The sequence below is a fragment of the Bos taurus genome, chromosome 1 (genome assembly GCF_002263795.3).
Source record: "Bos taurus isolate L1 Dominette 01449 registration number 42190680 breed Hereford chromosome 1, ARS-UCD2.0, whole genome shotgun sequence".
NCBI lineage: Eukaryota > Metazoa > Chordata > Mammalia > Artiodactyla > Bovidae > Bos > Bos taurus.
Genome location: NC_037328.1, coordinates 10,873,866 through 10,900,038, shown reverse-complemented (window position 1 = coordinate 10,900,038; position 26,173 = coordinate 10,873,866). Strand labels below are relative to the sequence as shown.

The 26,173-nt window shown below is 39.8% G+C and overlaps 2 long non-coding RNA genes and 1 other non-coding gene across 3 annotated transcripts in view; 2 read left to right on the top strand and 1 right to left on the bottom strand.

Moving 5' to 3' along the window:
• LOC132345452 (uncharacterized) overlaps positions 1-12,469 on the bottom strand; it is a 107,796-nt gene extending 95,327 nt beyond the window's left edge. The window contains exon 1 of the long non-coding RNA XR_009494766.1: positions 10,877-12,469. This is a non-coding gene — a long non-coding RNA (uncharacterized lncRNA). The remainder of the gene's footprint in view (positions 1-10,876) is intronic.
• Positions 6,146-6,249, top strand: LOC112448274 (U6 spliceosomal RNA). Its single transcript, XR_003036645.1, has one exon. It is a non-coding gene; the product is annotated as a U6 spliceosomal RNA (small nuclear RNA).
• Positions 12,470-13,408: 939 nt separating the features above from the next.
• Positions 13,409-17,471, top strand: LOC132345453 (uncharacterized). Its single transcript, XR_009494767.1, has 2 exons — positions 13,409-13,612; positions 17,149-17,471. It is a non-coding gene; the product is annotated as an uncharacterized lncRNA (long non-coding RNA).
• The last annotated feature ends 8,702 nt before the right edge of the window (positions 17,472-26,173 follow it).

The following is a 26,173-nucleotide window of genomic DNA, read 5'->3' as shown; positions in this document are numbered from 1 at the left end:
CACACTGCTTGGCATATGTCCAGCAACAACCCTAACTTGTAAAGATACATGTGGCCCAATGCTCATTGCAGCACTCTTGACAACAGCCAAGCCATGGAAGCAAACTAAATGTCCATTGACAGATGAATGGATAAAGAAGATGCAATATATTTATACAATAATATTACTCAACTATAAAAAAGAATTAAATAATGTCATTTGCAGCAACATGGTTGAACCTAGAGATTATCATACTGCTGCTGCTGCTGCTAAGTCACTTCAGTCGTTTCTGACTCTGCGACCCCATAGACTGAAGCCCACCAGGCTTCCCCGTCCCTGGGATTCTCCAGGCAAGAACACTGGAGTGGGTTGCCATTTCCTTCTCCAATGCATGAAAGTGAAAATTGAAAGTGAAGTCGCTCAGTCGTGTCCGACTCTTAGCGACCCCATGGACTACAGCCTACCAGGCTCCTCCATCCATGGGATTTTCCAGGCAAGAGTACTGGAGTGGGGTGCCATTGCCTTCTCTGGATTATCATACTAAATGAAGTCAAAAACAAATATATACTTCATTTATATGTAGGATCTAACAAATGATACAATTGAACTTATTGAACAAATAAATTCATAAACATAGAAAACATTCTCATGGTTACCAAAGGGTTAGGGGGGCTAGTGAGGGGTGGGGAGAGATAAATTAGAAGTTTGAGATTAAAACTTACATACCTTGGTAGCTCAGCTGGTAAAGAATCCACCTGCAATGCAGGAGACCCCAGTTCAATTACTGAGTGGGAAAGATCTCCTGGAGAAGGTATACGCTACCCACTCCAGCATTCTTGCCTGGAGAATCCCCATGGACAGAGGAGCCTGGGAGGCTACAGTCCATGGGGCCACAAAGAATGGAAAACAACTGAGTGACTAAGCACACAGCACGACTTTGTATCAAATAAGTAAGCAACAAGGGCCTACTGTATAGCACAGGGAACTATACTTAACATCTTTTAATAACAGAAAGTGAAGAAGAACTAAAGGGCCTCTTGATGAAAGTGAAAGAGGAGAGTGAAAAAGTTGGCTTAAAGCTCAACATTCAGAAAACAAAGATCATGGCATCCGGTCCCATCACTTCATGGCAAATAGATGGGGAAACAATGGAAACAGTGGCTGACTTTATTTTTCTGGACTCTAAAATCCTGCAGATGGTGATTTCAGCAATGAAATTAAAAGACGCTTACTCCTTGGAAGGAAAGTTATGACCAACCTAGACAGCATATTAAAAAGCAGAGACATTACTTTATCAACAAAGGTCTGTCTAGTCAAGGCTATAGTTTTTCCAGTGGTCATGTATGGATGTGAGAGTTGGACTGTGAAGAAAGCTGAGTGCAGAAGAATTGATGCTTTTGAACTGTGGTGCTGGAGAAGACTCTTGAGAGTCTGCTGGACTGCAAGGAGATCCAACTAGTCCATCCTAAAGGAGATCAGTCCTGGGTGTTCATTGAAAGGACTGATGATGAAGCTGAAACTCCAATACTTTGGCCACCTGATGTGGAGAGCTGACTCATTTGAAAAGACCCTGATGCTTGGAAAAATTGAGGGCAGGAGGAGAAGGGGATGACAGAAGATGAGATGGTTGGGTGACATCACCGACTCAATGGACATGGGTTTGGGTGGACTTCGGGAGTTGGTGATGGACAGGGAGGCCTGGTGTGCTGTGGTTCATGGGGTTGCAAAGAGTTGGACACGACTGAGCAACTAAACTGAATGGAAAAGAATATATACATGGTATTTATGGACTTTCTTGGTGGCTCAGATGATAAAGAATCTATCTGCAGTTCAGGAGACCCGGGTTCGATCCCTGGGTTGGGAAGATCCCCTGGAGAAGGAAATGGCTACCTACTCTAATATACGTATATAACTGAATCACTTTTCTGTACACTGAAGCTAACACAACACTGTAACTTATACTTCAATTAAAAATAAAAATGAAAAATAAAAGAGCATTTTAATCAGAGAACACCCTGATTCTCTTTGAATTAAACACAACGGATGAGACTACATCTCTCTCCTGTTGCTGTTATTGTTCTTGTTGTTTTGTTTGAAGTTTGTCTAGTAATTGATCCTTTCAATGAACTGTGCTTTAAAAGTATATGCTAAACTTCCTTTCAAAATTTATAAATTTTTGCTTTCACCTTTTTTGCTCCCTTTTGTTTTACATTAGAGATTTGTGATAATATGTCTTGAACCAATTGTAGCTGAAAGCCCTGAAGTTATGCTAAAGATTGGGGTTGATTGATAGATAGCAAGCTCAGTTCTCCCTGTGTGTCAAGAGCTGGTCAACACAGTTATCCAGCTATTCTGGCAGGTAGCTCTCTGGTTTTATCCTGTTGGTTAAAGAAATGGCCTCACCAGTGCAGATAATCTAACAGGAATAGGAGGCTTCTAACAGCAGTATGGCCTTCCTGAGTGTGCACTGGCCAGAAGAGCATGCCTTCAGATACAATAACCAATTCACCTGGGTTTGCCCAAGACTTTCTCAAGCTTAGCTCTGAAAGTCCCACATTCCAAAAATCCCTCTTTCATGGGACAACAGAAAGAATTGGTCATCCTAGGCCCAGTGCTGTCTTTGACCTTGGGTGAGGCAGTCCAATGTTGAGGCAGGAAACAGAGGTTTCAGAAAAAGACATATCTCAACTCCACCTCTGCCACTTACAGTATAATCTGGGACAAGCCATTTAAACCGAGACACCATTTTCTTTATCTGTAATATAAGGATAACAGCCCTGTGACTTTTTGAGAATTTAATCAGAAGTCATGAAAGATTTCTAGAAAAGTGTCTGGCATAAAGTAGCTGCCCAGCAAATAGTAGGTGTTATTACTATATTCCAGGAATTCTAAAATCAAATAGCAACTATAAAAGCAATTATGTCTAGACAGGTGGTATTTTGGGTTTTTTTTTTTTTTTTTTTTTTTGGTTTCTTTTTTCTTAAATGGGATTATCTATGACTATGGTTATTTCCATTTTTAAAAAGTCAATTCATTTGATCGGATTGATTGGCCAAAAATTCATGTTGACTCGTGCTAACTGTTGTAAGATCAAGCACTTTCAAACTTATTCATAAATAACATCCAAGTCATCTTTTCTAAATATTTAAGTTAACAATATAATTGCCTGCTACCCACAGAAGCATCTTCCTTTCAGTAGAATTTTAGAAAGAGGTACACAGAAGAAATACAAAAATGTCTAATTTTCTCCTTTAAGCTATGATATTCTACACTAACCCAGGTTTTTATGTAACAAAGCTCTGGTTTATACTAAGTACATTCTTTAATATTAATTGAAAAGAACTAATTTATAATCTTATGCTTTAACTTCTTGAAACTGACTAATTCTTTTAAAAGGTTTCCTAGGATAAGATCCATTAAATTTTATGATTTTGATTTTTGTATTGATAGTAAATCATTTTTCACCAATGATTTCTTTGGTGTTCTATGTTTTTCTCTCAATTCTGAATACAGTTTCTTATACTTGAATTTTTAATAACACAAATAGGATGTATTTTGATTAATTAACTTTAAAATACAATTTCTGATAATCTATCTTCTATAATATATAGATTTTAATTCATAAACTCAAGTATTGATGGAACAGTGGTGCACTAGAATCTATTTTATCTATTTAAGAAATCTTTTCCATTGAGTACAACATTTAATAAGAATTTTCAAACTTTATGCAATATTTTTACTTCATAATAAAAATATAATTTAAATAATTTTTATAAGATTATTTTCCTACCTTTTTTTTAAGAACAAATTTACATTTGAGCCCATAAAGTTTTCAGTTTATGACACTATACAATTCAAGCTAAGCAGTTAAAAGATTCTGAGAAGGAAACTCGAATTGCTCAGAGAAAGTGTGAAATCCCATGTATTACTAAAACTCAAAGGACTGTCTTGATCAAAAATTTTCTGAATACGTGGCAGGTGGATAATTCATTTAAAAAATTCCCCACCCACATTGTTCTCTGAAGTGTGTCTCAAAGTCCCATTCCTTAGCATAAAAGACATCTTGGTTTCTTTTTCTCAACATGTGTTTTTTTTTTTTTTAGTCAAACATATAATATTCAGTCTTGGGACATTACAGGAAATGTGATTTAGATTCTTCTCATTACTGCAGCATAACACAGAGGCACACATAAAAAATCCCCTCTCTGTGCTGCCTATGTTCCTCTTACACATTAGGTTTCTTAATTTTTTATTGAAGTATATCATGTAAGTTTCAGGTCTACAGCACAGCAATTCAGTTATATATATATGTGTGTGCGTGTGTGTGTGTGTGTGTGTGTATACATATATATGTATATATACATTCTTTTCCTTTTCTTTTCTTTTCAGATTCTTTTCTCTTATCATTTCAGTTCAGTTCAGTCGCTCAGTCGTGTCCAACTCTTTCTGACCCCATGAATCACAGCACGCCAGGCCTCCCTGTCCATCACCAACTCCCAGAGATCACTCAAACTCACGTCCATCGAGTTAGTGATGCCATCCAGCCATCTCATCTTCTGTCGTCCCCTTCTCCTCCTGCCTCCAATCCCTCCCAGCATCAGAGTCTTTTCCAATGAGTCAACTCTTTGCATGAGGTGGCCAAAGTATTGGAGTTTCAGCTTTAGCATCAGTCCTTCCAAAGAACACACAGGGCTGATCTCCTGTAGAATGGACTGGTTAGATCTCCTTGCAGACCAAGGGACTCTCGAGAGTTTTCTCCAACACTACAGTTCAAAAGCATTAATTCTTCAGCGCTCAGCTTTCTTCACAGTCCAACTTTCACATCCATACATGACCACAGGAAAAACCATAGCCTTGACTAGACGGACCTCAGTTGGCAAAGTAATGTCTCTGCTTTTGAATATACTATCTAGGTTGGTCATAACTTTCCTTCCAAGGAGTAAGCGTCTTTTAATTTCATGGCTTCAGTCACCATCTGCAGTGATTTTGGAGCCCAAAAGAATAAAATCTGACACTGTTTCCACTGTTTCCCCATCTATTTCTAATGAAGTGATGGGACCAGATGCCATGATCTTTGTTTTCTGAATGTTGAGCTTTAAGCCAACTTTTTCACTCTCCTCTTTCACTTTCATCAAGAGGCTTTTTAGTTCCTCTTCACTTTCTGCCATAAGGGTGGTGTCATCTGCATATCTGAGGTTATTGATATTTCTCCAGGCAATCTTGATTCCAGCTTGTGCTTCTTCCAGCCCAGCGTTTCTCATTATGTACTCTGCATATGTACTTTTCTCTTATCAGATCAGATAAGATCAGATCAGTCACTCAGTCGTGTCTGACTCTTTGCGACCCCATGAATCCCAGCACACCAGGCCTCCCTGTCCATCACCAACTCCCGGAGTTCACTCAAACTCACGCCCATCGAGTCAGTGATGCCATCCAGCCATCTCATCCTCTGTCCTCCCCTTCTCCTCTTGCCCTCAATCCCTCCCACCATCAGAGTCTTTTCCAATGAGTCAACTCTTCGCATGAGGTGGCCAAAGTACTGGAGTTTCAGCTTTAGCATCATTCCTTCCAAGAAACCCAGGGCTGATTTCCTTCAGAATGGACTGGTTGGATCTCCTTGCAGTCCAAGGGACTCTCAAGAGTCTTCTCCAACACCACAGTTCAAAAGCATCAATTCTTCAGTGCTCAGCCTTCTTCACAGTCCAGCTCTCACTTTAGCTGAGTATACTTCCCTGTGCCATACAGTGGGTCCATGTTACTTACATATTTTATACGTAGTGGAGTATATAAATTAATCCCAGCCTCCTAATTTATCCCTCTCCCCTCCCACCTTTCCCTTTGGTAAGTGTAAGTTTGTTTTCTGTGTCCATGAGTCTCTTTCAAACATCAGTTCTTTAAGTAAAATTCATGTCAATGTTTTAAGAAATAAAGGACTGTCTTTTCAATTATTTTTTATACATTTCATATAATATCTTATCTGTTCTCTGCTCCCAGATTTTTGATAACTCTAGGACCTCTGAGATGAGTCCTGACACATTCAGTGACCACATTAAGCATTTTCAGTCCAGAGCCCAGAAAGCTTGACTATGTTTCAAAATGGGTAGAAACATTTCTGAATAAAAGTCTTTTTATTCCTAATATGTTATACTTGTCAAAAGCACATTGGGTGCTCACTTCACCAGCACATATACTAAAATTGAAATGATCCAGAGATTAGCATGGCCCCTGTGCAAAGATGACACACAAATTTGTGAAGCATTCCTTATTTTTCTGTATGACTCAGGGAACTCAAACAGGGGCTCTGTATCAACCTAGAGGGTGGATTGGGGAGGGAGATGGGAGGAAGGTTCAAGAGGGAAGGGACATATGTATACCTATGGCTGATTCATGTTGAGGTTTGACAGAAAACATCAAAATTCTGTAAAGCAATTATCCTTCAACTGTAAAATAAATAAAATTTTAAAAGAAAGAAAAAGCACATTGGATCTGCCAGATAAGCAAATATTTACTAATCTAATTTGTTGCCAATGTTGCAAGCAGGTTACTTTACAAATAGCTGACTGGGAACTTCAGCGGCAATAGAAATTGCTAAAGTGACTTATTCACTCAAATGCTTTTAAACCATATTGTATTCTTGGATTCCAATAATAATTCCATCCACTCAATGGCAATTCTAGTGCAATCCCATCCACTCAATTGAACCAACCAAGAAAAACCAAATACATCTGAATGCCTAAGAATTCATCATAAATTGGTGGTTCAGTTTTGATCCTTAGAAGGAAAACTAAAATGAATACCACAGATTGCTCTAACTATTCTCCAGTACTTTAGAGATACAAAATACAGGATTTAAAACTTTCACTAAATCATATATGCACCACCCCCACTAAACAGAATTCTTTTACTGGAGGAACAAAATTACATGGGTATGTTTCTGAGAGCTCATGTTGAGACATTTCTTTCCATTATTTCCATACCTTTTTCTAAATTGCTGTTTATTGGCAAAATAAACTGAAAGTCATTATTATTCTTCCACCTGATTTGGATATGAAACTTGGCCTTACTCTTAGAGCTAGATAATTTAGCTCCAGAGTACTAAAAAAAAAAAAAAGTCCACATTTTTCATCTAAAACTTGTTATGGTAGGTATAATGTTCCAGCTGATAGCCTGACCTGTTTTTAAAAATGGAAATTTTTCAAAAACCATGAAAGTACATGTTATTTTCTCTTTTTTTCATTGATCACTTTTCATTGAAATATTGTTTATTTTAGAGAACCTTGAAACTGGTTTATCATAGTAATAAAATGTCAACATTCTAGGTAGGTCAAATTTTGTCCACAACAAATGTAAGGTTTAAAAACTTAATTTGTAAGAATAAATATTGTTTTGCCTATTGAATAAAAACTAAAGAAAAATGAGTATTATCTGTAACTACAATGGAATATAACCAAATTGTTCAGAATGCCATTTTAGAAATTTGGTATCATTTTCTAAAATGAAAATACATTTACGTCATTTTCCCCATTTACTGTAAACCCAGTTTTCTAGTAGAATGGGGAAAAATACTTAAATTGTAAAACAAAACATTCCCAAATCACTGAAAAATTCTTCAGCTGTGAAATCAATGTGTGTTTTTGAGATTTGCTGTGAAATTTTCAGCTAAACTTCATCTTTGTAAGTGAAAGCTAAAAGCTTCTTCACTGTTTCCATATAAGTAATGGCTTATTTGACCGGCATTTTTTTTTTCTTTAAAAAAAATTCTTTCCCTACTAACCTTTCCTCTAAATGCAAAGAAATATAATCTCCTTGATTCTAAGTACTTTGCAAACCCTGTAAAAATTTAAAACTATGTCACTGCTTCTCATACTCTCTGGCTCTGTAAGTTTCCTCATAGTAAGAGTAATATTAGTCATTCAGACTTGTCAGATTCTTTGGGACCTCATGGACTGTAGCACCCCAAGTTCCTCTGTCCATGGAATTATCCAGGTAAAGATATTAAAGTGGGTTGCCATTCCCTTATCCAAGGGATCTTCCTGACCCAGGGATCAAACCTGGGTTTTTCTACATTGCAGATTCTTTACTGTCTGAACCACCAGGGAAACCCAACCTTCCTCAAAAGCCATTTCTAACACTGTTCTTACTGGGGTTAAAAAAAAAAAGAAAAAGAAAATTGAAAAATAGAGAGATGCAGGAGCTAGCACTGAAATTTTCAGAAGAGCAACTATCACACCATAACACCAAGCAGAAGGGTGAGTTTCCCTTACTCATAGTGGGAAACCATAGAGGGCTCATTATAATCACTCGCTATGATTAACTCTCTACATTTTAACCATGTAACTCACAAATTAAGAAGAATAGAATAGCTTGTCCAAAGACAAAGATGTGCCTTGAACTCAAAAATACAGTGGATAATGGATGATGGGAAAAGCCAGCCAGAAAACGTCAGAGCTGGGAGACAGTTGGTCTTCCCAGGTGGCACTAGTGGTAAAGAACCTGCCTGCCAATACAGGAGATGCAAGAGACACGGGTTTGATCCCTAAGTGGGGAAGATCCCCTGGAGGAGGGCATGGCAACCCACTCCAATATTCTTGCCTAGAGAATCCCATGGACAGAGGAGCCTGGCAAGCATGGTCCATAGTGCCACACAGAGTCAGACATGACTGAAGCGACTTAGCACGCACACACAGGGCTCAGTTAGGGAAGTAGAGATGACAGTGTGTGAGGTGTAGAAAGGATGGGGTCTCGGGAGAGGGCCGCAGAAAGAGGTCACCTTTTATATTCTATGTAACTTTTATGTCAGCCAATAAGAAAAGACAAGAAGCAGAGTCCAAGGAATCACATGGTAGAAGAATAATGACACCAGTGCAGATGTCCACGTTCTAATCCCTAGAACCTGTGACTACCTCATGTCACATGGCAAAGGGAATTAAGGTTGCTGATGGAATTAAGTTGGATGTTCAGCTGACCTTAAAATAGGGAGATTCCCTGGATTATCTGTGCAGACCCAATGTCATCATAAGGGTTCTTAAAAATGGAGGCGGGAAGCAGAAAACGAGATGTGATGAGGCAAGCAGGGTCAGAGAGGCACTATGTTGTTGGCTTTGAAAATTAAAAGGGAGCCCTCAAGCCAAGGAATATGGGAAGCCTTTAAAAGCTAGAAGAAGCAAGGAAACAAATTCCCCATAACCTCAGGGAAGGAATATAGCCTTACCAACATCTTGGTTTTAGCCCAGTGATCTGTGTCAGACTCTGATCTCTAAAGCTATGAGACAATAAATTTGTGTTATTTTAAGCCACTAAGTTTGTGGCAATTTGTTAGCAGTGATCGAAGACTAACACAGATATGTGCCCAACGATTGAGAATAAACTAAAGGGGACAAACAGAATATGCAATAAGTGCTTTTAAAAAAAATGAGAAATGAGTGAATAAAGGAATATGATGCAATTGGTAACCATATTCTGGGGTCCATCAAAAATAAGACAGTCACCAGCCACACAATATGATAATAACAATCAATCCATAGACTCAAACTCATTTTCCCTGAACCGTCCCACTCTATAGAGTGTGGATAAAACCTGTCTAGTGAAGATAATGTGTTAAAAATCAGGCTTAAACAAATACATGGAGAGGAGCTCAACATTACTAGTCATCAGGGAAATGCATATCAAAATCACAATAAGCTATAACCTCATACCTGTTAGCAGAGAAGGCAATGGCACCCCACTCCAGTACTCTTATGTGGAAAATCCCATGGACAGAGGAGCCTGGTAGGATGCAGTCCATGGGGTCACTAAGAGTTGGACATGACTGAGCAACTTCACTTTCACTCACTTGCATGCATTGGAGAAGGAAATGGCAACCCACTCCAGTGTTCTTGCCTAGAAAATCCCAGGGACAGGGGAGCCTGGTGGGCTGCCGTCTATGGGTCACACAGAGTCAGACACGACTGAAGCGACTTAGCAGCAGCAGCAGCAGCATACCTGTTAGAATGGCTATCATCAAATAGACAAGAAATCACAAGTTTGACAAGGATAGGGAGAAAGGGAACTGTTTGTAGGAAGGTAAATTGGTACAAGCACCATGGAAAACAGTATGGAGGTTCCTCAAAAATTTCATAATAGAACTATCATGCGACCCAGCATTTCCACTTTTGAGTATATACCTGAACAAAATTAAATAACAGTCTTGAAGAGATATCTACATTCTTGTGTTCACTGTCGCATTATTTACAATAGCCAAGACATGGAAACAACCTTAGTGTCTATTGGTAAATGAATGAAGAAAATATTGATAAATAATCTATATCTCCAAAAGAATATTATTCAGCTGTAAAAAAGAAAGAAGTTTTGCTATTTGTAATAACATGGATGAAACTTGAGCGCACTAACCCAAGTGAAATAAGTCAGAGAAAGAAGATACAGTGTGATCTCACTTATGTGTGGACTCTTCTATGATTCTCGTAGAAACAGAGAAGAGATTGGTAGTTGCCAGAGGTGAAGTGTGGTAGGTAGGGGATATGAATGCAGGTAGTCAAAGGGTATAAACTTCCAATTATAACATGAATAAGTTCCGAGGATGCAACCTACAGCATGGTGACCATAGTTAACAACACTGTATTATATATTTGAAAGTTGTTAGAAGAGTAGATTTTGAAATTTCTCACCACACACAAAAAAAATTGTAACTATATGAGGTGACAGATATGTTAACTAAGCTTTTCATGGTAATGATTTTGCAATATATACATATACAAAATCACTACATACTATACCTTAAACTTACACAATGTTCTATGTCAGTTATATCTCAACAAAGCTGGAAAAAATTAAAATCAGACCAATTTCCCAGTTTCCCAAGTTACTATGGTAGCTGATCAAGACAAATAAAATGTATCACCTTATAGCTGCTGAATCAGTCCTTCGAATCAGGCGGCCAAAGTGTCGGAGTTTCAGCTTCAGCATCAGTCTTCCCAATGGATATTCAGAACTGATTTCCTTTAGGATGGATTGGTTGGATTTCCTTGCATTCTAAGGGACTCACAAGTCTTCTCCAACACCACATTTCAAAAGCATTAATTCTTCAGCGCTCAACTTTCTTTATAGTCCAACTCTCACATCCATACATGACTACTAGGAAAACCACAGCTTTGACTAGATGGACCTTTGTTGGCAAAGTAATGTCTCTGATTTTTAATATACTGTCTAGGTTGATCATAACTTTTTTTCCAAGGAGCAAGTGCCTTTTAATTTCATGGCTGCAATCACCATCTGCAGTGATTTTGGAGACCAAAAGAATAAAGTCTGTCACTGTTTCCACTGTTCCCCGAAGTGATGGAACCAGATGCCATTATCTTTGTTCTCTGAATGTTGAGTTTTAAGCCAACTTTTTCACTCTCCTCTTTCACTTTCATCAAGAGGCTCTTTAGTTCTTCTATACTTTCTGCCATAAGGGTGATGTCATCTGCGTATCTGAGGTGGTTGATATTTCTCCTGGCAATCTTGATTCCAGCTTGTGCTTCTTCCAGCCCAGCGTTTCTCATGATGTACTCTGCATATAAGTTAAATAAGCAGGGTGACAATATAACTGACTTATTTGAAAAGACCCTCATGCTGGGAAAGATTGAAGATGGGAGGAGAAGGGGACAACAGAGGATGAGATAGTTGGCTGGCATCACCGACTCAACAGACATGAGTTTGAGTAAATTCCAGGAGTTGGTGATGGACAGAGAGGCCTGGTGTGCTGCAGTCCATGGGGTCATAGAGTTGGACATGACTGAGTGACTGAACTGAACTGATAGCTGCTGATTTTTTATCCAGTAATTAAGCCAACCTCATTCCACTCCCTTCCTCCCACCATACAAAACACCTACCACTCAGACCACCTTACCAGGCTCTCCACCTTCTAGGTCCTCACGCTTGCTGCTGCCTCTGCCTGGAAGGCTCTTCAGGTCTCCCCTATTGACTAGTTAGCTTCTAATTACCATTTATCCTGCAGGTTTCCTCAAAGAAATCTTTATCGGATTACTGATTGGATTTGATCCTCTGTTCACATAGACGCCCAGGCCACCCTAAATCAGGAACATTGGTATGGCCCAATAATACAGAAGAGTGCTTCAGTGAACCATATTCATATCAATATGAATCTACCCTTGCTGATTTAACTGGGCCAAAGTTTCTTTCCTGGGCTAAAGGCAGGGATAATATCTACCTTGTTCATTGTTCACACCTCAACATCTAGTACTGACCCATGATGGGCTCCTGGCAAGAGTCTGTGGAATGAAAATCCTAAAATACTAAAGCAATAAAAATCTAGGTCTTTTCAGGAAACTGATTCTTGTATTCCAATTTTGATTCTTCCAACCAAGATGAGTGTTTGGGGTTATTATTGATATTCTCTTCAAAGTTAAAGTGATGCTATCTTTTATACATTTCTTTTCCAGCAGAAAGAATTAAAAATTTTATAATTTATATTTTCAACTTTAATATATGAATAAAATGAAAGTCTATTACATCATAGGTGTATGTACATATAAATATACACATACTCTGAATTAGTCAGGATTCTCCAGAGAAACAGGACCACTAGGAGACAGATGATAGAGAGATAGATAGATAGACAGAGATATAAGCTTATCATAAGGCATTGGTGCATATTATGGACTATGGAGGCTAAAAAGTCCTATGGTTTGTCTGTAGGCTAGAGACCCAAGAAAGCCAGTAGTGTAGCTCCACTCTGAGTCCAAAGGCCCAGGAAACCAGGAAAACCAGTGGTATAAGTCCCAGTCCAAGGGCATAATATAAGTGTCTAAGCTCATGCAATCAGGCAGAGAGAGTGAGTTAGTCCTTACCCCAGCTTTCAGTCTACTCTGTACTGTGCTGTGCTTAGTCGCTCAGTCATGTCCGACTCTTTGCGACCCTATGGACTGTAGCCTGCCAGGCTCCTCTGTCTATGGGGATTCTCCAGGCAAGAATATTGAAATGGGTTGCCATACCCTCCTCCAGGGGATCTTCCCAACTCAGTGATTGGAACCCAGGTCTCCCGCATTACAGGTAGATTCTTTACTCAGCCCTCATCAAATTATGTAATGCCCACCCAAATCTGCTTAACTCAATCTATGAATCCAAGTGTCAATCTCTTCTGGAAACACCTCCACAGACACACCCAGAAATAATATTTAACCAAATATCTGGCCACCCCCTGGTCCAGTCAAGTTGACACAGAACATTAACTATCACACACAGATACATATGTATAATTTATTTTCTTTTCAAATAGCCTTTATTTTCACAAATGTACTTTGATTCTAGACTCATGGAATGCTCCTTCACTCTCATACATGATGACTTGAGCAAGAGATTTCTGAGTTCAGATGGTTGAATGAAGCAACCCTGATTTGCTCTCTTCCAAAACCACATGATTTAAAGCACATGTACTTCAAACTCCAGGAGATAGTGGAAGACAGAGGAGCCTGGCTTGCTACAGTCTGTGAGGTCACAAAGAGCCAGACACGACTTAACAACTGAGCCACAACAACTTCAAAATTAACAAAATAAGTTCAACAATATACAAAAGGCAGAGTCTAAAACGATATTCTTTCCCAAAAAGGTGCCCAAGAGCCTGAAGCAGAATCAGGTAGAGTAAACCCCAACCCAGACCCTCCCATCCTGTTCTCAGGCTAGTCTAGTCATCAAAATTGTGACATTTCTAACTAATCTATCCATGTGTTCATTTTCTGTAGCTTCCATAACAAATTACCATGAATTCAGCAGCTTCACACCACACAAATGTATGATCTCACAGTTCTGTAGGTCAGGAGTCTGGTGAGCTCAGCTGGTTCATCTGGCCCGGGTGTCACAAGCTGAGATCAAGTTGTTGGCAAGCTGGACTCTTATCTGGAGGCTCTGAGGGCAAGTCGGTTTCCAAGCTCATCCAGGCTGTTGACAGAATTCAGTTATTTGAGCTGCTGGCCTGAGGTCTCTGTTTCCTTGCTGGCTGTTGGCCAGGAGCCTCTCTCAGCCTGAATTCCTGTCATGTTGCCCCCTCCACTTCAAAGCAGCAACTTCCTGTTAGGTCCTCCTCATGCTCTGAATCTCTCTGAGTTCTCTTTCTGCCTTATCCCTTCTGCCTCCAGCTGGAGAAAGTTCTTTCTCTTAAGGGTTAATGGGATTAGAGTGGTCCAAAGTAATCACCCTGCTTTATGATCAGTAACTCTAATTATATCTGCAAAGTCCCATGTGCTATGTAACATATGCATGGGTTCCAGGGATTAGCACATAAACATCTTCAGAGGAGGAAAGAGACCTTGCCCCATACCCCACATCTCAAAGGAGCTAAGTGCAGAGGGGTGGAGGTCTCATTTTCCCCCTCTTATGATTCTGATGGTTGTTGTTTAGTCGCTAAGTCATGTCTGACTCTTTTGTGACTCCATGGAGTGTAGCCCACCAGGCTCTTCTGTCTGTGGGATTCTACAGGCAAGAATACTGGAGCAGGCTGCTATTTCCTTCTCCAGGGGATCTTCCCAACCCAGAGATATGCAGGTGGATTCTTTACCACTGAGTCACCAGACAAGTGTCTCTAACTCTAAAATACTACAAATGATTTGTAGAGAGAGACTGGTTTAAAAAAAAAAAATTCCAGGAGATAAGATCAAGAGTTACACATACCAAATTCGGGATTCCATCTAAAATGCAAAGACATCATCCCCCAGGAATGGAATATAACCCCCAGCTAAGTAGAGTGGGTCTTGAGGTGGCTTCACTGGTTTACACAATCTTGCACGAGACAACAGAGCTCAGGTCTTCCAATAACGATGGCACATCCCTTTACCCAAATTCTTCCTCTGGGGCACCACTGTGCTTTAGTGCTACAAAAAGTAGATGGATCACCAAAAATTCGCCATTCGAGAGGGTGGGACAAAGGGAGAGAGTAGCATGGAAACATACGCTAAGTTGCTTCAGTCGTGTCCAACTCTTTGCAGTCCTATGGACTGTAGCCCAACAGGGTCCTCTGACCAAGGGATTCTCCAGGCAAGAATACTGGAGTGGGTTGCCATGCCCTTCTCCAACATATACACTGCCGTATGTAAAATAGATAGCCAGTGGGAATTTGCTGTATGATGCAGGAAGCTCAAACAGGTTCTCTGTGACAACCTAGAGAGGTGGGATGGGATGGGAAGTGGGAGGGAGGTCCGAGACAGAGGGGACACAGGTATTCCTACGACTGATTCCAGCTGATGTATGGCAGAAACTAACACAATACTGTAAAGAAATTATCCTTTAATTAAAAATAAATACAATTTAAAAAATTTCAGCACTCAAACTGTGAAGCAGTGGAGTCAGGAAATAAGTCAAAGGCACGGTGGAATGGGAGGTAAGAATCTTCCCACACTCAGATCACATTAAGTTTCCAGGCAGAGCCTCCAAGCATGAGTAAAGCTAGAAAAATGGAGTGACATGGAAAGAATGAAAGCTATATGGAGATAGAAAGAACAAAAGGGAAGGAGGGAGGGAGGAAAGAAAGGACTGAGAAAGAGAAAGAAGGAAATATACATAACCTAGGGCTTCCCAGGCAGCACTAATGGTAAAGAACCCGCCTGCCAATGCAGGAGACGTGAGGTGCAGGTTTGACTCATGGGTCAGGAAGATCTCCTGGAGGAGCGCATGGCAACCCACTCCAGTATTTCTGCCTGGAGAATCCTCAGACAGAGGAGCCTGGCGAGCTGTAGTCCATAGGGTCACAAAGAGTCACCTGAAGCGACCTAACACACATGGCAAGCATGCACGCTACATAGAGAAAGAAAGAAAGGGAAGGAGGGAGGGAGGAAAGAAAAGTGTGACAAAGAGAAAGAAGAAAATATACACAACCTAAAGGGGGGAAATTCCCAAGTGCTTCAAATTTAGAACGATCGAAAAAAGGCTCAAACTTATTTTAAAAGAATGGCATGAGAGGATTGCAGGTTTGAGGACCTAAACAGTATTATCAAAGAACTACTGGATGAAAATTTAGGAACTGGTAACATAATATACATGGCTACAGACTGAATAAGTGTCATGGAGGAGAGGGAAAGCTAGTCACACTGGGGAGGCAGAAGAAAGAGATTAAAGCAATCAGAAAACAACTGAGTTATTTTCAACTCAGTTTGAAAATGATGGTTTGTTTGGTTTAGTTGCTAAGTCGTGTCCGACTCTTGCGACCCCATAGACTGTAGCCTGCCAGGCTCCTCTGTGTCCATGGGATTCTCCAGGCAAGAATACTGGAGTGGGTTGCCATTTCCTTCTCCAGGGGATCTTCCCGACGCAGGAATCGAACCTGGGTCTCCTGCATTGAAGGCAGATTCTTTACTGACAGAGCTATGAGGGAAGCCCCTTGAAAATAATGGACTCTGGGTAAAGAGAGACTGTCATAATTGAGATCTGAAGCAGAAAACCCTCCAAATAATGTTGAGGTAACCCTGTTAATGGAAAAAACATTCAACAACACTTGTTAAAGGTGGTACTACAGACTTTATTCAGGATCATTGTAACAGGTGTAGGGACCACTGCCACGGAATTTTACAGCTGGAGAAAAGATTTGGGCTCAACTCTGAATACAGCATGGGCAGGTGGGAATTTATAGCCAAAGAGCAGGGTGAGGGTCAGTGGATAGAAAATACTAAGAGGAAACAATGGGAGTAAAGGGCTTTTGGCTAAACTGACCGGACAGGATCCTTTGCTCAGGATACGATGAGAAAACATCACCTGCAGGTTTGGGTTGGGGGTGAGGAAGCTGATCAGACATTGAAGGTCATCGGGCATCAGGGGTGCAGGGTTCTCGTCAAACTGACTTAGCAAAGTTCTTCCTAAAACTAGATTTTACAAGGAAGGGCATGGATGGGCCTAGAAAAGCTTGCTTAAGCAAAGAATCTATGTCAACCTTCTAACCCTGACCCTTCCAAGGTGGCACACTGGTAAAGAATCCACCTGCCAATGCAGGAGAGGCAGGTTCGATCCCTGGATGGGGAAGATCCCCTGGAGAAGGAAATGGCAACCCAAATCAGTATTCTTACCTGGAGAATCCCATGGACAGAGGAGCCAAGCAGGTTCCGGTTCATGGGTCTCAAAGAGTTGGACATGACTGAGCACACACATACGTACATAACCCTAACCCTAACTCTGCTCATCTTTCTACAGAGAGGAGGCAGGCTCTGCTCAATTCCCTAGGAGGAAAAAATATGGAACAACCATTTCATCTTGGGTCTGTCCTTTCATTCTATTTTCCCCAAGGACAGATGGATTTACCAGGTGGATCTGTGACTTTTGGCCCCTGCTTCAGACCTTCCTGTTCGTGGAGATCTCCAGCTAGCTCTCCATCTCAGAACAAGTTAGAGTGCTGATGGAGGGACTAGAGACATGGTGAGCACATCTGTCTATTCAGGAAGAATATCATAAATCTACCTGGCCTCAGCTCTCAACACATACCTTCCAGCTTCATTATAATAAAGATGATGATGATGTGTGTGTGTGTGTGAGTTATTCGTTCAGTTATGTCTGACTCTTCACGACCCCATGGACTGTAGCCCACCATGGGGGCCCCTCTGTCCATGGCGATTCTCATGGAGAATACTGGAGTAGGTAGCCATTCCCTTCTCCAGGGGATCTTCCCAAGCCAGGGATCAAACCCCGATCTCCCACATGTAGGTGGATTGTTTAAAGTCTGAGCCACCAAAGAAGCCCAAAAATACTAGAACGGGTAGCCTCTCCTTTCTCCAGGGGATCTTCCAGACCCAGGAATTAAATTGGCGTTTCCTATATTGCAGGTGGATTCTTTACCAGCTGAGCTACTAGGAAAGCCCTACACACCTGGAGGTAACCACTATCCTCAGTTTTGTGCATATTATCTCCTTACTTTTTAAAATGATTTTTACATATCAGCATGTTTAATCAAATGCTGTTTATTTTATTTATTTTTTAACTTTAGAAAATGTTAATATCATAAGATGACTTTAGAATAATTTTGTCAAATCTACCCCTAAAACAATCTTACAATTTTAATTAAAATGCATTATATTTATAAGTGATCTGGGGGAGACACATTACCTCTATAATATCATGAATTATATAATACCTCTATAAAACATCATGAATTAGTGGTTATGACCATTTTGATTTCAAATATCTCTGTCTCTCTTCTGTTGCTGTTTTTGTTTTTGTTGTTTTGCTTGAGGTTTGTCAGTAATTTATCCTTTCAATAACTGTGTCTGGAATGTATGTACTAGAATTTGGTTCTAAATTCATAATTTTCTGCTTTAATCATTTTTGTTCTCTCCTACTGAGGTTCCCAGATTTCTCATATAGCCCTCTTTTAATTTCTGATATTAACACAGCCAGTTTAAGCTTTATATTGTCTAACTTAATAAAACAAATGACATATTTAAAATTCTTGAGTACAATCTTACTAGTCTGATTGTCATTCTATTCTAAATATCCTATCATTGCAACTTTGTTTCCCTCTAATTTTTTTTAAATTTCGAAGTTTTTTGGTTTTTAAATCAAGCGTATATTGTTAATTTCTACTTGTCCAACATTGTGTTCAGAGGTTGTGTTCTGTAACCTTTCTGCTGTTTTATAACATGATGAGTTTATGTGTTCTGATACATGATCATATTTTAATGTTCCAGGAACATATCTTCGTGTATAGGATACAAAAGTTATTAATATAATCTACACAATTTAAATGGTTATTAGTGAAAGAATATGATTGCTGGAATATACTTAAAACACAACACCAACAAGTCACTAATGAAAATCATGCATACATAAAGGGGTAGAGATCAATGAAAAAAGAATGGGAAAATGTAAATTTATCCTTTATCAATATAAGTTGGCAATGTTTTGCTTTGGACACCAGCTTTCTTTTTGTTTGTATTAACCAACTTTTTTGATGGTTTTGCTTTACTTCAGCATTATTTTGTTGAATTTTTAAAATTCTCCATGAAAGTATTATTCTTTCAGTTGGGGAGCTTAACTCACTTATAAATATGTCATAATTTATATATTTAATATTATATCTAACCTTTAAAGTTGTTTTTATTCATTTCTTATTTATAATTTATAATATGACTCAATTATTTATTCTAGTCTTTATAGGAACATATTTATTTTTTAAATTTTATTTATAGTTATATTTATTTTTTAATCATTTTTTAATTTATAAGTCCAAATTTCAGAATCAAGAATGAAACTCATATATTCAATCAGCAAACACATATTGAACTATGACAACTGCTATAATGATATTTGAAAATCAATGGCAAAAAAATAAAAGATAAACCCAGCCCTTGTCCATGCAAAGCTTAAAATCTACTTGAAGATAAGCAAGTGAACAGGCAGTTACTACTCAGCATCATAAGGGCAACAACTGTAGGAAAATAAAAGATGCTACAGAAACATGTAGGAGAGATGCCACCTTGACTAAGATGTTCAGAGAACATTTTACGGAGGAAACAACATCTGAGCCAAGACCTTGAATTGAGTGGGAGATGGCTAAGGCCTTTTAAGCTTTATTATTTAACTTCAGTTCAGTTCAGTCGCTCAGTCGTGTCCAACTCTTTGTGACCCCATGAAATGCAGCATGCCAGGCCTCCCTGTCCATCACCAACTCCCGGAGTCCCCACAAACCCATGTCCACTGAGTCGGTGATGCCATCCAGCCATCTCATCCTCTGTCATCCCCTTCTCCTCCTGCCTTCAATCTTTCCCAGCATCAGGGTCTTTTCCAATGAGTCAGCTCTTCGCATCAGGTGGCCAAAGTATTGGACTTAAAACATGTTTAAATGGCAACCCACTCCAGTATTCTTGCCTGGAGAATCCCACGGACGGAGGAGTCTGTTGGGTGCTGTCTATGGGGTCGCCCAGAGTCGGACATGACTGATGAGACTTAGCAGCAGCAGTAACCATCACTACTTCTCAGTTGTTATTAATATTATTTTATGTTTTATGCTTAGATATTTGCTATTAATTCCCTGGTGGCTCAGATGGTAAAGAATCTGCCCTGCAATGCAGACCCAGGTTCAATCCCTGGGTAGGGAAGATCCCCTGGAGAAGGAAATGGCAACCCACTCCAGTACTCCTGCCTAGAAAATCCCATGGATGGAGGAGCCTGGTGGGCTACAGACCATGGTGTCGAAAAGGGTCGGACACAACTGAGCAACTTCACTTTCACTTTCTTTGCATTTAGGAGAAAATTTTGACTTTTTCTCAGATTTTAACAAGATACATTTGATGTATCTTTATTTCAACTAGTTTTAGTGTTCATATCCAGGTCTTTTAAGCCATTACCTTACTATTTTTAGTTACCATTTTCCCTGAAAAATTCTGGCTAAATTTCCTGAGCTAATTTTCCTAATCTCTGTATCTAATTTTTCCTCCATATCTTTAGGGATATTGCTAAATTAGTTGTCCCTTCTTGACCATATATCCAGCTCCCACTCTTTCTCTTTTATTTTAGCATATAAATATCTTTGGTGGTGCTAGTGGTAAAGAACCCACCTGCCAAAGCATTAGATATAAGAGATGCAGGTTCAATCCCGAGGTGAGGAAGATCTCCTGGAGGTGGGCATGGCAACCCACTCCAGTTTTCTTGCCTGGAGAATCCCATGGACAGAGGAGCCTGGTGGGCTACAGTCCATAGGGTTGCACAGAGTCAGACACGACTGAAGTGACTTAGCAGCAGCAGCAGCATAAATACCATCATCACCTTTTCTGTCTGAAAAGTCTTGCTTTTTGACCCTTTTGTTTCTTATAGCTACAACCCTTCATCATTCTCTTCAGTATCAAACTACTTGCTACTTGAAAAAGTTGTCTATACTCACGTCCAATTCATAAACACCCATAGGCTCTTCAAACCCCTGTGGTTTCTACCACAGTTTCTACCCTCACCACTCTTCTGACCCTGCTCTTACCAACATTATCAAAGACTTTCCTGTTGCCAAAATCAAAGAAAATGTTTAAATTTTTATGAGTTGACTACCCTGCCACACTAAATCTGTAGAGCATCTCCTTTGTCACAAAACTGTCTCCTAATTTGGCTCTTAAGACTCTTCCATGGTGTCTCTCCTTCCTTGTCCTTCTACTCTTCCCCCTTCCTTCAGTCATCTCTAAGTACTGAAGTTTTCAGACCTTTTGAGGTTGAAAAGACCTCTTTTTTCATCTCTTCTCTTCCCACACTAATACTTTTCCTATCTGATATTGTATAATCTCCATGGCATCAAATAATGCCTACATGCCTCCAAATTATATTTATCTGAAACCAAACTAATGAGCTGGACTCTAGATCATGACACCTAATTGTGCATGCGGGTCTCCACTTGGGTATCCAATAAGCATCTTAATTCTATGTGACCATGCTCCTCCCAATGCTCTTTTCCTACATTCCCTGTGTTCTAATCTCTTCTCTGAAACCAGAAACCTAAGAATAACCCCTGACTCATCCTTCTCCCTGACCCATGTGCTCAGGCATCAGTTACTACTATTTCTACTTTTCACATGTATAGCTTCTCCAATTTCCTACTATTGACTTAACTCAAGTTCTCATAATTTACCAGTTGGATCATTGCCAAGGTCTTCCATTGCCTCCATTCTTGCTCCACTCCAATCTGTTAATTAGATTTATCACAGAATTATTTTCCTAAAATATGAATATGCGCATGCCACTCATACATTTCCATCTTTCAATACCTCTTCACTGCCTTGAAAAGAATTTTCAAATCACTAACCTGGTATACAGGGTAGTTTCTGATCTAGTCCCTTCTGTTAACTGCAGTCTGATCACTACCCCAACACAGACACACAGGTTCATGCAACCATTTTCCCTGACAAAGCACTTTCTCCCTTTGCTACATACATAGCTACCTCTAACTGCAAATTTAAAAGCCACCTTTTCTTCCTTACCTGATCAATTCTTGCTCATCCTTTTAGCTAGCCCATGTGTTACCTCCTATCCTCTACCAGTTTGCATCTGACAATTTTATCCCCCAATCTGGGTTACATATTTTCTCAAGTGTTTATATCACTCACAGTCATTTTTATCATAACATTTATAACATTTAAAATGACTGTTTCCAGTGTTCAATCAAGAATTCAATGAGGGCAGGAATCATGTCTTAGAAATACTTCTGCTCTGAGAGCCTATTACCAATGCCCTGTGATCAAGATAGAGATTTATAGATTTATATGAAGGAACAAGTAGTTCAGCATAGATGTATTCTGAGGACATACAGGAAAATGACCAGATCATGAAAAAAGCTTGTATGTCAGATAAGTCATCAAAGTCATTTTAACAGGAAATGATGTGACCAAATGTACATGTTTAAAACCTCATCCTCGTGGCCATGTGGTGAATAGACCATAGAATAATAGAACTAGAGGAAGCAAGAGCTTTGAAACGGTTCAAGTGAACAATTATGAAAACCAAACTGATGACAGCGAGGATGGAGAGTGGGTGGCAGATATAAACAACACTTGGACAGTGAAGTGAATAGGAGTCAATAGCCAATTCAATATAGGGGTTAATGAGGCATTAAGAACCACAAGCATCTCTAAGACTTCTGGCTTGACTGACTAGGAAGATAGATTATTCATTTTGGAAATCATCAAGTCATATTAAGCTTATGCTCTAAACAGGCAATACACTTGGTATTTGCTTAGACCACAAGATTAATAAATAAAACATGAGACAAATAAATAAAACAGAGTCCCTGCTCTTCATAGTGTGCAGTGAAAGAGATGAACACATAATAGAACTATAATCAAGGTTATTATGGATCTGTAGGCAAGGTCTGTCTCTAGGAGAGCCTGTGGATTCAACTGATCACTGAATTCTGGAGGTCACGGTGATGGTTCATTAGGAAGGTCTGTCTCTAGGAGAGCCTGTGGATTCAACTGATCGCTGAATTCTGGAGGTCTCAGTGATGGTTCATTAGGAATGCAAAAAACTTCTAGAGAGGGCAGAAAAACTGCTTTTAGTGTTGTAACTTCCAGGATAATAGCCTGTATCAGTGGCATTTGGATCCAGTGAGTATAGGGGTTTCCCAATAACTAGGAAATTTTTCTGTATCTGCCAGAGGAACACTTGACATCCAATCCAGTGTATCTCAGTACTTGATTCAGATGAAAAGAAGCTACAGGACTGCCCTTCTGCTAGGCTTTCCCAGACACTGTAGGAATGAGAAAGTCTTTCCTCTGGAGGTTTCTTGGAGGGGCAAGCCTCAAGATCTGCTACTTTACCATTATGGTGGATGTCTCTGTTAGGGTTCTATATTGAGTCACTCTCAGGAGTCTTCAAAGGAGGACAGGAAGACAAGTTTGAGGCAATGTACAAATATCCACTGCTTTTCCATGTCTCTGCACAGACTCAGGGCTAAAGATATGGAATTCAGAATGCTCTGATGTAACAGATCCTTCAAACAAATTTCAGTTAAGAGTGTTCCAAGAGCCACGTGGAATGGTTGGAGTGTAGGAAATGGGATGCATAAATGCCTGGGGTAGTATGCCTGAGCCAATGTTCTTATTCAGTTTGGAATCAAACTATGGTCTTAGCAAGAAAGCTGTGGTTGGTCCCAAGAGTTTGTCTTCCTGTTCAGCCTGGTGTTTCTTCTTTCATCTAAACATCTTCCTGCACCAGTGAAAATATTCTCCTTATAAAACTATCCCTATGCTTTCAGCCAATCTAATATTCCATGGAGACAATACATGTTGTCTCTAAGTGGTGTTTTCCTCTGTACACAGCCCTGTGCCCAGTTACAGTAATAGGAGCCATGTGCATTCTCACAAAGGGCCAAGTTATGGCAGAAGTTTCCAGCACATTCCTCGATGTCACTCTGACACATTTCTCCCCTAAAACCTGAATCACACGGACAAAACAGTACCATCCAAACTGTCAAAACATGTTCCACCATTTTCACAGGGTTTATCTTTGCAGCATGGGCTAAACTGGCACCTCTGACCAGTATGTAATTGTCTACATTGGCAAACTAAGTCCATTGTCCACAATGCATGTACCACCATAAAGGCATGGATGGGAGGAACACAGCTTGATGCTCACCTCACAATATGCCCCTATGTCTAAGGCACTGTATTTGCAATAAGAACCTCCAGTAGGTGATGAATTGCAAATGCTTCCATCCTGGCAAGTATTACTTAAGCACTCTTCTTTCTATAGCTGCTCATAAGCACCCAAGAGATGATACATCCATTGATTATTCAATGTGTACCTAGTTTCTTGGTTTGCTACTGAAAGGGATCTCCTACCCACTCAAATAAGTGGAATCCATACAACCCCTGAAATCATTACTAACTTAGGGGATCTTCCACACCTTATGCCTTGCTGGCAGATATGACCACCAAAAAACACATGGTTGACTCTCCAGGTTTAAGGTTTTCAGAGCCCCTGGGTCTGTGCCTGTTGCAGGGTGAACTTGGTCTAGAAACAAAATGGTATAGTTGCCATTCACTTCAAGAGACACTGCGTACCACAGCCCATCATACTTGAATGCTTTAAACAAACACAGTTCCAGGACCTTCCACCATCACATTTGCGCTGCAGTCTTTCATTATGAATCTCCACGATTCCATAGTCAGTTCCTTGAGTATACATTATGACTGCAGGAGTAGAATATGCTCCAAGTCACAGGGTCAGTTTCATCTCTAACTTGTTTTTATTTTTAAGATTCCCATATTAATAAGGACTTTTCCAGTGGCTCAGACAGTAAAGAATCTGCCTGTAATGCAGGAGGACCCAGGTTCAATCCCTGGGTCGGGAAGATCTCTTGGAGAAGGGAATGTCAACCCACTCTGGTATTCTTGCCAAAAGAATTTCATGGACAAAGGAGCCAGGAGGGTTACAGTCCATGGAGTCACAAAGAGTCAGACACAACTGAGAGAATAACACTTTTGTTTTAATAGGTAGACTGAGCAAAGCAGATTGTACTCCCTAATATGGGTGGGGTTTGTCCAGTTAATAGAAGGCCAGACAAAAGACGGATCCTCCTGCACAGAAAGGAACTCCTTCTGCTTGGCCATCTTGGAGTAGGAACATTGTCCTTTTTCTTGCTTTCAAACTCAAACTGAAACACAGGCTTTTCCTGAGTCTCAGACCTGCAGCTTTTGCAATGGAACTCTGTCTTTGGCTCTCCTGGTTCTCAGGCCTTAGCACCCAGACTAGAACGAGATTCCTGGGTCTCCAGCTTGTCAGCACACTCTGCAGATCTAGAGTCTTGCCAGCTTCCATAACTGCATGAGCCAATTCTTTAAAATAAATCTCTTTATGTTTATATATCTTATTGGCTCCACCTCTCTAAGAGCACTAATACACATGTCTTTTACCTGTTGATCTTATTGACTGTTTCCTATCAGAATGTAAACATCATGATTTTTCTGTCTTGGTCACCACTTGGTCACTTTTAGAGCCTAAAACATGTCTGGCCAATTGTATGCATTCAAAAAATCTCTTACAGGATTAATTCATGGATATATACAGATTTGAGAATATTCAGCAAAATACCAGATTTTCCTTTCAGTTTAAATAACGTAATACACAGAATATTTCTTATAATTTCAGTGGCTTCTGGTTCACCTGAAGTATCAGTGATCTTTTGCAAAAGAGTCATGTAAGAGAAGAACTTAAAATACAGTAAAATTTCAAAGAAATATGGGAAGGTTTTGAGTCATACAGTATGAAGGAGTTAAATACTCAACCAAAAGAGGAAGGGACAGATAAGAATATATATCTTGTGAGAAGAAAGTAAGTCAAAAATAGAATGCAATTGATAAGAAGTCCTAGATTATGCCTTCAGGATCAAATATTTTTAAAGAGAAGTTAACTAGGAACTTCTCTAAATGTGTTTTCATAATCACACTTTTAGGCTGCTTTTTCTGAAAGCTTTCAGATTTATAGACTATAAGACTTTAATGAAAAGAGAAAAGGCTATTGAATTATATAATTTAAAAATTTGAAAGTTCTGCCTTCAAGTTGAAGATGGTTGACTAAGCATACACATTTCCTTTTCTCCCCACCACAAATCTCTCTGAAATTTATGTTGAAATAATGCAATGGCAACCCACTCCAGTACTCTTGCCTGGAAAATCCCATGGATGGAAGAGCCTGGTTGGCTGCAGTCCATGGGGTCACGAAGAGTCGGACATGACGAGTGACTTCACTT